The sequence below is a fragment of the Lynx canadensis genome, chromosome A3 (genome assembly GCF_007474595.2).
Source record: "Lynx canadensis isolate LIC74 chromosome A3, mLynCan4.pri.v2, whole genome shotgun sequence".
Taxonomy (NCBI): Eukaryota; Metazoa; Chordata; class Mammalia; order Carnivora; family Felidae; genus Lynx; species Lynx canadensis.
This window is the reverse complement of record NC_044305.1, coordinates 113,183,160-113,196,440: the sequence shown is the minus strand read 5'-3', so window position 1 is coordinate 113,196,440 and position 13,281 is coordinate 113,183,160. Positions and strand designations below refer to the sequence as shown.

Here is a 13,281-nt window from a genome sequence, read left to right as displayed (position 1 = left end):
TACTGATTCATAGACTCTGGATTCAATGTATAAATTTTTGCTTCATTTCTTAAAAATAATTTTCTAAATGTTCAGAAGGAAAGGTGTACTTGGACTTCTTATTAAGTAGGATTGTTAAAGGAAAAAAACAATTTTCTGTTTTTAAACTACAAGGAGTGAACCCTGAATAAGTTACGGACCGTAGTTACCAGGCACCATCTGGGAGTGGTGGATTCAGAAGGGTGGTAAAGAGAACAAAAAAGCAGTCAGGAATTGAGAAGCAGCTGAGGATTGCAGGTGGTGAGTGGTGTTGGTGGAAAGAGATTGAGCATTTATTTAGAAGAAGGAGGTGTATGACCGTAATTGAACCCATTCCTTAGGGTACAGCCAAGTGCTGGCAGGAAAGACAGAACCAGAACCGTGAAAAGATTTTGCAGTGCAATACCTGTCTTCCAGAATCCTCCTGGAGAAGAACAATATTGTTGGTTCTACGAGTAACTGGGTTAGAAGTAGCTTTGACAGTGAAAATCTTGGCCTGACCCATTGATGTCTGTAGCAGCACTTTCCAAAAGTAAGGTGCTCACACTCCAGACCTGTAGAAGATATTCCACTGGGATGCAAGAAAACAAAGCGGTAGACGTTCTGCTTATATTTACTTCTGTCTAACGGTAGGAACTGTACTTTACATAAGAGTCAGTCTGCACATTGCCCTGGTTCCTTCGGCGCATGAAGGTCGGCAGCCCCGGGGCATTTCGAGAGAAGAGCGTGGGTTCTGCTGACAAGGGCGACTGACTCTGTATGGAGGTTTATCTCTACCCGATTAAGTAGATTTCCAGATTACAGCATCTTAAGTAGTCAGAAAATCTTACAGCACATTACAGTGGCATGGGGAGTGATCCTTATAATCTTTTGTACCACAGAAACTAATGGGAGCAGATTACCTAAAGGAGTTGTTGAAGACGGATTAGGAATTGTTCTTGTAAAGGCAGGCATTTTGGCCTTTCAAGTGATACTTGGCTGTTGTATTGCTGCCCCGCAGGTATACATGCGAAAAACGAATGCATATAATCTGCTTCCAAGATAGAGATGATAAGTTAATGAATAAGGAAGTAGGTGTTTTCTTTTAAGGATCATGTGCTACAGAAAGGACACCTAGAAAATAAGTGTGTGGACACACTTTGATTGCTAAACGATTTTCATTGCGGAAAGCGGTAGCTGTTGTGTCATGTAAACTCATTCCTTTATACTTGAAAATCTTCAACTAAAATCATGCAAAGGGTTTCAAACTCAGTGAAGATTTTTGTCAAAATGGAACATTTTCCAATTAGTTTGCAAGACCAACTGACTGAAAGGGAAAATGGAAAGTTCCTAATTTTAGTAAAGAAGCCTTTGAATAATTAGTGTAGGAGACTGAAACTGGAGAATTAAGACTTTAAGAATAGTTCTGCTGTTTGGACCCAGGTGTCTATGTGAGGTGTCTTTTTTAAGCTAGACCAGATAGTGGAGGTAGATATTGAAATACACTGTCCTTAGAGCATTTCAAAGGTTTGATTCTATCATAAGGTGTTAAACTGAGATTTAAGAAAACAAAACAAAACAAAAAAACCAAACGAAACACATTTGGTGGCAGAGTCATTGAAAGAAGAAGTGTTTTTAGTGGGGAAAAAAAAAGGATTAAGAATAACAGAATTAGTTTTGAATTTCTTAATTTCATCTTTATCCCTGCCTTCTAAATTTATATTTTTGAGTATGTGTTAAATGTGCCTGTAAATGCAGTAGGGAGTGTGTATTGGGGGTTGGACTAAAGTTTTTTTTTTTTTTTTTTTCTGGTAGGTATATGATTCTTAATTTTTTTTAAATGTTTATTTTTGAGAGGGAGAGAGAGAGGGGGGGGGGGGGGGGGGGGGGGCAGAGAGCGAGGGAGACACAGAATCTGAAGTAGATTCCAGGCTCTGAGCTGTCAACACAGACCCTGATGCGGGGCTCAAACTTATGAACCATGAGATCATGACCTGAGCTGAAGTTGGATGCTGAACCAACTGAGCCATCCAGGTGCCCCTGATACGGTACATGATTCTGAAAGTTGGGAGGCCAGTGGTCCATAGAAGGAGACCCGCTGGGATCTTTCTTACAAAATCATCCTGGTCTCTGTGGGACTGGGGGATGTTTCAGGGATTTGAGTCTCTTGCGCCCTGGAATGGTAGCCTCAGTGGTGGGGGAGGAAGAAGGACTGGTGGCATTCCTGGGGGACTGAGGGGGGGGGGGTCTGTTCATTTGCACTGCCTGAGTTGGGCTGTGGGGAGGGTGTGGTCCTACTGAAGGAGGCAGGACCGTGTCCTGCTGGCGAGGTCCTGGCACCCTGGAGGACGGGAGGAAATGCCTTGCGGAGGCTCTCTGCCTGGCCTGTTTGGGTTTCCATCTCTGGCAGAAACGGTTTTGATCATGAATTCTGTCTTCAGAACAGCACTGTCCAATAGTAATAGAATGTGAGCCACATGTCTAATTTTAAATTTTCTAGTAGTTACACTAAAAGGTAAAACAGATGAAGTTATTCAATAACATTATTTAACTAAAAATATCCAAATACCATTTCATTGTGTAATCATATAAATATTAATGAGATTTTTTTTTCCTCCCATGCTGAGTTTTAAAAACGACTGTTTGGTTTATACTTACAACGCCTCGGTTGGGATTAACCATGTGTTCAGTGCTCATTAGCCAGTGCTGGTGCAGCTTTAGAACATCGATCAGAAATGTTACAGCAAAGTTAGAAGAAATCTGCACATCATCTAGCTTGTGGGTTTGGAGACCTGGCTGGCTTCAGGATTTTCTCTTATCCCCCATTTTTTTTGCAGTAAGGTCTGTGCCCAACATGGGGCTTGAACTCAACCCTGAGATCAAGAGTTGCATGCTCTACTGACTGAGCCAGCCAGACGCCTGTCCTACCTTATCCACCCTCCATTTTTTTAACAGTTGGAGTCCTGTATATTTTTAGAGTACACGTAATGGTTAAGGGATTTGAACACTTGCGGATACCCAGTGTGCAGGTGACTTGTCTTTGGCTTCTGGAATCTCCCATTTTATTCCAGGTCGGGTGGGGAAAGACTGAGGTGCTACCTTTTACCTTTTGACAGGGACTCAACGAAGAGAGGTTGTCCTGCATATAAGGTCATGGAGATGATGTCTCTGAACCTGTATTGTCACCTGACTGTTGTCCAGGTGATGTGGCAGAGCTTACGTCCTGGGGGGAAGGCCCTAGACTCAGAAAGAAGATTTGGCTTCAGGTTTCTACTTTGTTCGACACCAGCTTTATCATCTGGGCAAATCCTTAGGCTTCTTGGTGAGGTTTCCTCAGCTGGAAAGTGAGCGTGGTCATTCGTCATGGTGTGATGGTCAAGGCTGAGTTAAGGATGGGGGAGTGCTGGAAAAAGTGCTGTTAGAAACCGCAAAGCTCTTGGGGCCCCTGGGTGGCTCAGTCGGTTGAGCACCCAGGACTTCATCTCAGGTCATGATCTCGCAGTTCAAGAGTTCAAGCCCTGAGTCCGGCTCTGGGCTGACAGCTCAGAGCCTGGAGCCTGCTTCGGATTCTGTGTCTCCCTCTCTCTCTGCCCCTCCCCTGCTCACACTTTGTCTCTCTCAAAAAATGAATAAACATTAAAAAAAATAAAACAACTTCAAAAGCCTTCTGAGAATGGAGAGGCAGTTGGGGGAGCCGTCCCATCCTAACTGTGGTGGTCCTGCCCTCTCTGAGATGGGGAATTTTCTAGAATGGGCCTGTGAAATAACTGTACCGTTCAGAGCTGGGTGTTGTGATGATTCATTTGCCGGCTAGACTGTGCCTGGGTTTTCAAAGCTTGTGTTGCCAAGTTGTGTGACATGGGCAAGGCTGTGGTGGGTTTGCAGCCTTGGCCTTGTGCATGGTGGTGCAACGGGGCCTGGACAGCTGGTGCCTTGTAATAAAACGGCAGTCGAGGGGCACCTGGGTGGCTCTGTCGTGAAGCATCCGACTCTCGATTTTGGCTCATGGTTTGTCAGATCGAGCCCTGTGTTGGGTTCATGCTGTCAGCGTGGAGCCTACTTGGGATTCTGTTTTTCCTCTCTCTGCCCCTCCCCACGCACATGCTTAAACTTAAGAAGGAAAAAAAAAAGGCAGTTGATTTCTGCTCCCACATCTTGCTCCATCTCTTAGGCTTCCAACAATCTCAATCCTAGAAAGCTATCAACTCTCCCCAGGAAATGGAGAACCCAAAGAATTGGGCACATATTTTCATTTCCTTTTTAAATGATACAGTCTCTTTTCAAGTTTTACTTGAATATCGATTCATGGTTTGCATAAGCTGTTTGAATTTTAAACATGTATGTACAAAGCTTGGAGTTCCAATTTTACCCAAGTGATTGTTAGGGGTGCAGCCTGGTCTCACACCTGTGTGACAGGCTGGTGAGGACTTCCTTGTGCTTGTCTGTCAAGAACCATGAAACTTCAGCCAGGAACACGGCAGGTCTCTGGGTGTGCACTAGAGGGCTGTGCTATTGGAAACTCTGATACATGAGCTCTCCATTTCAAAATTGACTGATACATGCACGTGTGGTATTTGGGAAAACTTAAGGTGAAAAAGCTTAGTAACGTTGATTCTTTGAAAGAGGTGTTTGCTACTGTTCACTTCTGTGAACTATTTTTTTTTTAATTTTTTTTTTTAACGTTTATTTATTTTGAGACAGAGAGAGACACAGCATGAACGGGGGAGTGTCAGAGAGAGGGAGACACAGAATCTGAAACAGGCTCCAGGTTCCGAGCTGTCAGCACAGAGCCTGACGCGGGGCTCGAACTCACGGACCGCGAGATCATGACCTGAGCCGAAGTCGGCCGCCCAAACCGACTGAGCCACCCAGGCACCCCTCTGTGAACTATTTTTAATGTTTGTATCATCTAGCTAAAATTAACTAGGGTCTTTAAGCATATTTAAACATTGTCTAAGAGTGAGTGGGAAAATTTTGGCAAAAATAAGCAAAACCCCCCCTTATTGAAATCTGGGAGAAATGGGTTTAAAAAACCCCAAATAGCTAATGTCTAATATTATGTGAGAAAGTCAAAAACCAGATTTACCATTTGTCAGACCAGTTTAAAAAAATTTTTTTTTTTAATATTTATTTTTGAACTGATAAGAACAGACACTACACTTGATCTTAGCCAAAAGGGCCGAAAAGCGATTAATATTTATTTTTGAGAGACAGAGACAGAGCATGAGCTGGGGAGGGTAGAGAAAGAGAGGGAGACACAGAATCCAAAGCATGCTCCAGGCTCTGCGCTGTCAACACAGAGCCCGATGTGGGGCTCGGACTCACCAACCACAAGATCAGACCTGAGCCAAAGTTAGACACTAACTGACTGAGCACCCAGGTGCCCCTGTCAAACCAGTTTTTTGACAATAAACTTATGTTGTCTTATGTAGAGCCAAGTTGTAGGACAAAACAGAAAAGACATGCTAAGGGAAATTACCTTATTGAGATACTAACAATAAATGTCTTTTTTTCTAAGTGTTATTTTAGAAAACAGCTTTGTTAATGGATTCCATGATTTTTTGGATTGCTTTCACTTTTGAAATTCCAGTCTCCTATTGAATTACTCCTCCTCCTCCATTTTCCCCCTTACCGTTGGGCCAGAAGGACTAGGAGGAGGAAGTGGTACATGGTCTACTTTTTCGAGGATGGGTATAAGAGGCAGATGTCCAGTGGTGATGTCAATGGGCAACCATCTTGGGTAGGATACTCACAGAAAGCTCAAGCTGTATTTAATTAGGATTAATCCTTAATTATCTTTAGGAGAGGCTAAGTTTTGCTGTCACAATCTCAATAATAATGTATTTATATCACAGTCTAGTGTGGAACAAGTGACTCGCTATGGCAGCTCTTCTCCAATAGTGAATCAAAGGCCCAGTGGATTCCATTTTTTGTGACTCCTCATCTTGTGGTTCTTCATTTCGAACTCTGAGTTAAGGAGAAAGTAGGAAAGAGCGGGTAGAGGGATGGAGAAAGAGAGCTCTTGGAGAGTCACATCCATGCTTTTTTTTTTTTTTTTTTTTTGATGATTTTTTTTTTTTTTTTTTTTATCTAATATATGCCATACAATATTCCTGTGATAGGAAGTTGAGTAGTTCTTTCACTCACATTCTCATGGGGAGAACTTAGTGGTCCTAACCTAAATCTAAGGAAGGCTGGGAAATGGAGTCTCTCTGTGGGTCCAGTAAGGAAAAAAGAAAACAAAACAAACACGGGCAAACATAATACTTTGTCACTGCTCCACTGAGTTCTGTGACCCTCCCCTTGACTCATGGGAAGCTCACGCTACTTTGGCCCACACTGATGGACAAGCAGGCTGTTTGCCTTATAGCCACCATCTCCATTCTGCCCAGTTGTGTGTTTTCTTCTCTCCTGTTCCAACAGGTGTGGGGGAAGGGGCGCAGATCCCTCAGTGCATTGTGTAAGCAGACACCTGTCTGGGGAACAGTCACCAATCTCCCTGTGTGGTGGGAAATCCCTAATTCAACAAGAGGTTCAATGGAACTGTCTTTCCTTGTTTGACCTTCAGAAAGACCCAGTTCCCCACAAGACTGTTGACGTGCTTATTCTCTTCTGTATCCTTTTCTCCTCTCCTTTACAGTTTGGGCTTGGAGTTGCAGGTGGGGGAAGGTGTGCCTAGTAGATACCTCTTGCATAGGGGAGTGGGGTTTCTTTTATAGAAAATCCTTGCAGAGGATTTTCTTTATAATTCCACAAAATCATGAGTTACCATAGAAACAGGTAACAATTCTGAATCTCTTCAAATGATTTTTCTTCTGGGAATATCTACAAGATGCTAAAATATTTATTCAGTATATTTCAAAATTCCTTGTATTATTGGCATATTTTATTTCAGTGAGTTAATACAGAGTATGAGTTACCCTGTAGTAAATTTGATGCAGGTATTTTGATTTATTAATATTATACAAACTTTATTTTGGAATAACTTTAGATTTACGGAAAAGTTGCAAGGATGAGCTTTGCATATACCTTTCACACTGGTGCTTAAGATGATTTAAGTTCATTTTAATGTACTGATTAAGAGTTTCTCTTAATGTTCATATATTGGTCAACCATGTTAAATTTGTCAAAACTAAGAAATTAACATCGGTGAACTGCTGTTAACTAAACTATAGCTTTTATTCTGATTTCACCACTTTTTTCACTAATGTCCTTTTTCTGGTCCAAATCTGGTCCAGGATATTATCACTTGGCACTTGGTTGTCCTGTTTCCTCAATATCCTGTAATATGTTACAGTTTTTCATTTTTCTTTTGTTTTTTCTAAACCTTGACACTTCTTCAACGTTTTTATTTTTTTATTTTTTTATTTTTGGGACAGAGAGAGACAGAGCATGAACGGGGGAGGGGCAGAGAGAGAGGGAAACACAGAATCGGAAACAGGCTCCAGGCTCTGAGCCATCAGCCCAGAGCCCGATGCGGGGCTTGAACTCACGGACCGCGAGATCGTGACCTGGCTGAAGTCGGACGCTTAACCGACTGCGCCACCCAGGCGCCCCTAAACCTTGACACTTCTGAAAGTATTTTGTAGTATGTCACCCAATTTGGGTTTATCAGTGTTTTTTCACGATGAGATGGACTTACGGGTTTGGGAGAAAAATACTGCAACGGTGAAGTGCCTTTCTCATCTCTTCAAATGAGGAGGTAGATGATAGAGACCATGGTATCACTGGTGATAATAATATTGACCACTTGCTAAGGTTGTGTCTCCCAGGTTTTGCTACTGGAAAATTATTATTCTCCCATTCCATCCTTTCTTATAAGTCACCAAGTACCATCCACACACAAGAGGTGGGGAATTAAGCTCTACCTCTGGGGCTGTGGGGGGGGGGGGTGGTATCTTTGTATTTTATTTGGAATTCTTTTGCAGTGAATACTTGTCTTGTTTCCCCCATTTAATGATTCAGTCTCTTATTTATATTAGTTTAGTTTGATACTTATTCTTTAGGTTATATGATAATTATTGTTCAAATTATTCCACCTTTGGCCATTGAGAGCTCTTTCAAGTTGACTGTTGGGTACAAAGAAACCTAGGAATGTTTCCAGTTACTTGGACCTGGATAAATAGGGGCTTCTCCACTTCCTCAGTGGTAACTGTTACATGAGAAGCATGTTATGATCTTTGTAGATCAATAATACCCGTCTATAAGAAAGTATATAGAAACTTGGCAGTGTTTATGAAAGTCATAAGCATTTAATAATATAATTAGCATTACAAGCTATTTCAGAGACTAATCCCTGCAAAAGACCATTGATAAAAGATTCTTAGGGCTTAGAGGAAATTAGAAGAAACCACCCTATCTCCTCTGTTTTATAGATGAGAAATGAAAGCTTCCAAGTTTAAGTGATTTGCCTACACAAAGACAGGACTAAAACTCACTTCCAGGGCCTTATAAAGCTAGTTCTTTCCTCTGAATCAAGCAGTTAGTCGTCCTCCTGTTTTTTGTTTTTCAAACATGAATACTCTGGAATATTTTGCAGATACAGAAACATCGTTGCTACGTAATGATAAATACTACTGGAGGAAGAATTTTGCATGTTTTATATAGGCATATCAAGTTGATAGCTTGTACTAAAGAGCACCTTAAAAACAATTTATTGAATTTCATATTTTGATAAGGTTTTCAGCACAGAAAACCAATGTTCTGGGTCTTTTGATATACTTTGATGTCAGAATTTTCTGTTTAACTGGTACTAATTCAATTGCCCTGACTTTATTTTGAGCCATGTCCACTTTAGTATAAATGTAGCAGGAGAAAAAGCATTTCCTTTTATGCTCAGAAAGTGACATGGCGTGCGTGCATTGAAATGACAGTGCTAGAAGAAGATGGAGAATGTGTGGAACGAACGTGTTAATTTTACCTGCGGTTAATTCAGAGGTAGGTGTTTATCTTATTTTCACAGCCGTACACATTCACTGCCACTGGGTGTTATCCTTATGAGTGATTACCATTACATTAACTTGGTCTTCTAGGAGGGGAAGGATGACGTGAATTTTGTTTTAAAAGGCAGCATTGGTTAGTACAACATTTAAGAAGTGTTTTGCCTATGCCAGTAAAAAGCTATACCATTATGTTGATGGATTTGCTACTTTGTGTCCTATTAAGTATAAAATGTGACCATATATTTTGGATTCCAGCTTCTTTTCTGGTTTGTTGAGCACACCGGTGCTTAAGACGATGATTTAAATTAGTTTTAATGCACTTGGGTAATCAAGCGTACAATGCTTTGAAGCCACTAGCAGAGAAAAAGAAGAGGGCTATTCCAGCCTTCCCCACTAATGAGACCCATAAATCAACAGAATGAACATGGAAACTTCAGGGAGCCTTGAGATCTAATTTCAAACACCTTAAAGTTAGGACTCCTTTTCTTGGGTTCAGACTTGCTGGGACCATAGTGCCTTAGGGTAATGGCTGAGCTGAAATATCTGGGTATAAAGTGGAGAACTTCTATAGGAAGAAAGCAGCTGGGCCACATACTCTGACTCTTACCCTTCGGATTGGACAGGCTTGGGGTTATTAGGAGGTCTGGGCCTGAAGGAGTGGAAGAGTTTTCGGTATTGGTATTCATGTTCCAAACATAGATTATCTGAGAAATCATAACATGACTGCAAGAGGGAGAGCATTTTCCTTTCAGTGTATCATTATAGTGGGCTTCTGAAGCTAACTCTGCTGTGATAAATTGGAGCATAAAAGCTTTTTGAGACAAAGGAAGGAGCCTGAACTTTAGAGAATACATTGGACACCTCCCTAAAAGAACAGAGAAATGCCTTTTAGACTTCAGGTACATCTGTGGCAAATATGAAAACAAGCTATTTCTAGGCCTCTGGCAGAGGAGACTGGTCATTCACTGTGTTCTTAAAAACAAAGAAAATAGGCAAGAGACATTTGGAATAAAAGATCCAAGGTTTCTAGATGTTGTTGGTTCAGGCAGTGTCAGAAACTCTTAGCTCTTCTCTTGCAAGCTGACTTTGGACTGTATACATAGACGTATTTGAAATGGCAGACTCCACTCCCATGTATTTCACCCTGGTACTGGTCAAGTCTATGTGCCGGTGCATGATGGGATGAGAGTTTAGGACTCCAAAGTGGTGTTAGAAGTGAGCTGAGAAAGAAATGACAGTGTCCTAGGGATGCTTTTTGTTTAATTTCCCCCTTGAAAATGCACTGGAATCCTAGAGCACATGAAGGTACTTAATTCTAATAACTGTAGGACTATTTGCATATTAGGTAGGTTTCTGTGGATTTTAGTAATGTGTTGTCTTTGATCGTTACTGGGAACCATTTAACTACAAGGTGTAATGGCACAATTATTTTGCCATAAAAATTTATATTTTGATTTGGGCTGTGTGTAAATCATCTTAAAGGGTGTGTGTGTGTGTGTGTGTATACTCTATGTATAGGAGCAGGCCGGGGTTGGGGTGGCTTTTAAATTGCTTACACTGAATTTAAAATTCTAGGTGTTTTTTTTTTTTTTTAGAAATACTATGATGGCTAAAATTGAAATATTTGTGGTCATTAAAACAAAGCAATCAGAGAGAATGGATTATTTTCATATTCAAAAGAAAATTCAAAATCAGAAAGCCTTCTGGTTTGAAATGAAAAGCACAATGTTATATATTTTTTAAGACTCAGGTTTTATAGCTATTGGAATTTCTTGCTTGGCAGGTTTTCTTATCTCTTTCTTTCTTTTTTTTTAAACTAAAAATGACATTACTTAAAGTGTTTCTCTGAAATGGCTCTTGTAGACGTTGAAACAGAATTAACTGTAGCCTTGTACTTGATTATATCACATCAGATTGTAGAACAGTAAGGGTGTTTTGCCTGGTCCTGAGGTGGAGGAAGGTGTTAGTAGGGCTGTTCCTTTCACTTAGGGGGATAATGAGGGATAAAGTGATCAAAGTGGTTATGGAATATAATTTAATCTGTATTTATGAAAGACTTCATTTTCCTAACCAAGTATCTCATGGTGGTACTCACTGTGTGTTTTCAAGTCCCTTTTGTTTACTTGATTGTTTTCAGACTGAGATGCAGCTGTTAGCACTACATTTTACCCATAAACACTCGAGCATACATATTATTAACTAGAGCTCAGTATTTATCGTTTTCTGTGTTTCCAATTACATGCACTGAAATGAACAAGTCTTACCTGTACCCATTGAAATTTGAGAAATGTATACACTCATGGAACCCAGATTCAATTGGGTGGAGAGCATTTTAACCTTACCTAAGAATCCTGTCCGCCTTTTTCCACTCAGTCCTACCCTCTGCCCTAGAGACCTTGACTGTTCTGATCTTTTCACTATAGGTTAGTTTTCCCTGTTGGCAAAACTTCATGTAAATGAATTTATACGGTGTGCCCTCTTGGGTACAGTTTCTTTACTCACCATATTTTTTTGGAGATTCACTCATATACCATCTGAGTAAGTAGTTCATGCCTTTTTGTTGTTGAGTAGTATTCCGTTGTAGAAGTAAAACAGTTTGGTCAGCTGGTCATTTGTTGATGGATACCTAGGATGTTTCTAATTTGGTGCTGTTGTGACTAAAGCTGCTATGGAAACATTGTTGTGTTAGTCTTTGTGGACATATGCTTTCAATTCTTTTGGGTAAATACTTAGGCGTGGAATTTCTGTGTTGTAAGGTAGGCATATGCTTAGTTTTATAAGAAACTAACGATCTTTTCCCAGAGTGGTTTTACTGTTTCACTCTCCTGCAGAGAAAGAATGAGCGTTCTGTTTGCTCCATATATACACCAACATATGGTATTGTCAGTCGTTTTCATATTGATTTTTCTTAATGTGTAGTGGTATCTCATTATGTTTTTAATTTGCATTTCCCTGATGACTAATGGTGGTTGAATGACTTTGAATGTACACTTTGGTCATCTCGTGAAATGTCTGTTCATTCTTTTGCACACTTACTAATTGTTTTTTCTCTGAGTTGGAATTCATTATCCTGGATACCAATCTTTTTTATCACATGCACAATGCATTTTTTTTCTCCCAGTCTGTGGCTAGCCTTTTAATTTTCTTTCTGTTTGTTGATAAGCAGAAGATAATAATTTTGAAGTCTAATTCATTTTTTTTAACACAGTTGATTTGTACCATTTAAGAAATCTTTGCCTATGCCTAAATTGTACACTTTCCTTTGATTTCTTTAGTAGCATTACAGTGTTTTTAAAAATTTTATTATTTTTTTATTTGTCTCGATGTTTATTGACTTGGGTCAATGTTGGCATTTATAGCCCAGAATTAAAATAATGGAATTTTAGAGCTAGACAGGACTTCTGAGATCACCCTGTTACCTACCAATACCTCCTTCTGAATGAGAAGAATTGCAGTTTTAATCTTTAAGTTTGGGCCTGTGGTTAATTTAGAGTTAATGTTTGTGTGTAGCATAAGACAAGGATCCAGGTTCATTTTTTCCATACTGATACCATTTGTTTCGGCATCATTTGTTGGAAAAAAATTTTCCCCCTTTGGGTGCCTTCTGTCAAAAATCAGTCAACTATGGGGCGCCTGGGTGGCTCAGTCGGTTAAGCGGCCGACTTTGGCTCAGGTCATGATCTCGCGGTCCGTGAGTTCGAGCCCCGCGTCGGGCTCTGTGCTGACAGCTCAGAGCCTGGAGCCCGTTTCAGATTCTGTGTCTCCCTCTCTCTCTGCCCCTCTCCCGTTCATGCTGTGTCTCTCTCTGTCTCAAAAATAAATAAACATTAAAAAATATATAAAAAAAAATCAGTCAACTATATCTGTATGAGTCCATTTGGTAGGTTCTAGTCTATTTTGTTGACCTACTCGTTGATTGTTGAGCCAGAACCACACTGTCTTGAGTCTTGCAGCTTCAAAAGCAAGTCTTCATATGAAGTTGTGTTAAGTCTTCCAATTTTGTTTCCTTTTTTGGTGATTGATATTTGTAGGATCTTCATGTTTCTATGTAAATTATAGAATCAGCTTGTCATTGTTTTTTTTTTAAACAAAATAGGAATTGTGGTGAGACTGTGACTGCATTGTCTTGATGCTGGATTCCTTGGTGTTACCAGATCAAACTGTTTTCATAATAATAGGGAGACATTGCTTGCTTTCACACTCTCATTTTCTTTCACGCGTACTTAGTCTTTGAGAGGCTACATAATGTGTGATCTTGTAATAGATTGAGTGCAGAAGCAGATTGGAAAATTTAGCTGCCTTCTATTCTAAATATGAAGAATATTGGCAAAAATGTAAAACA

The 13,281-nt window shown here is 40.2% G+C and overlaps 1 protein-coding gene and 1 pseudogene across 8 annotated transcripts in view; one reads left to right on the top strand and one right to left on the bottom strand.

The window, feature by feature from the left end:
- LTBP1 (latent transforming growth factor beta binding protein 1) overlaps positions 1–13,281 on the top strand; it is a 406,554-nt gene that overhangs the window by 80,731 nt on the left and 312,542 nt on the right. The gene's annotated exons all lie outside the window — the stretch shown is intronic.
- LOC115511390 lies at positions 5,041–5,188 on the bottom strand (annotated as a pseudogene).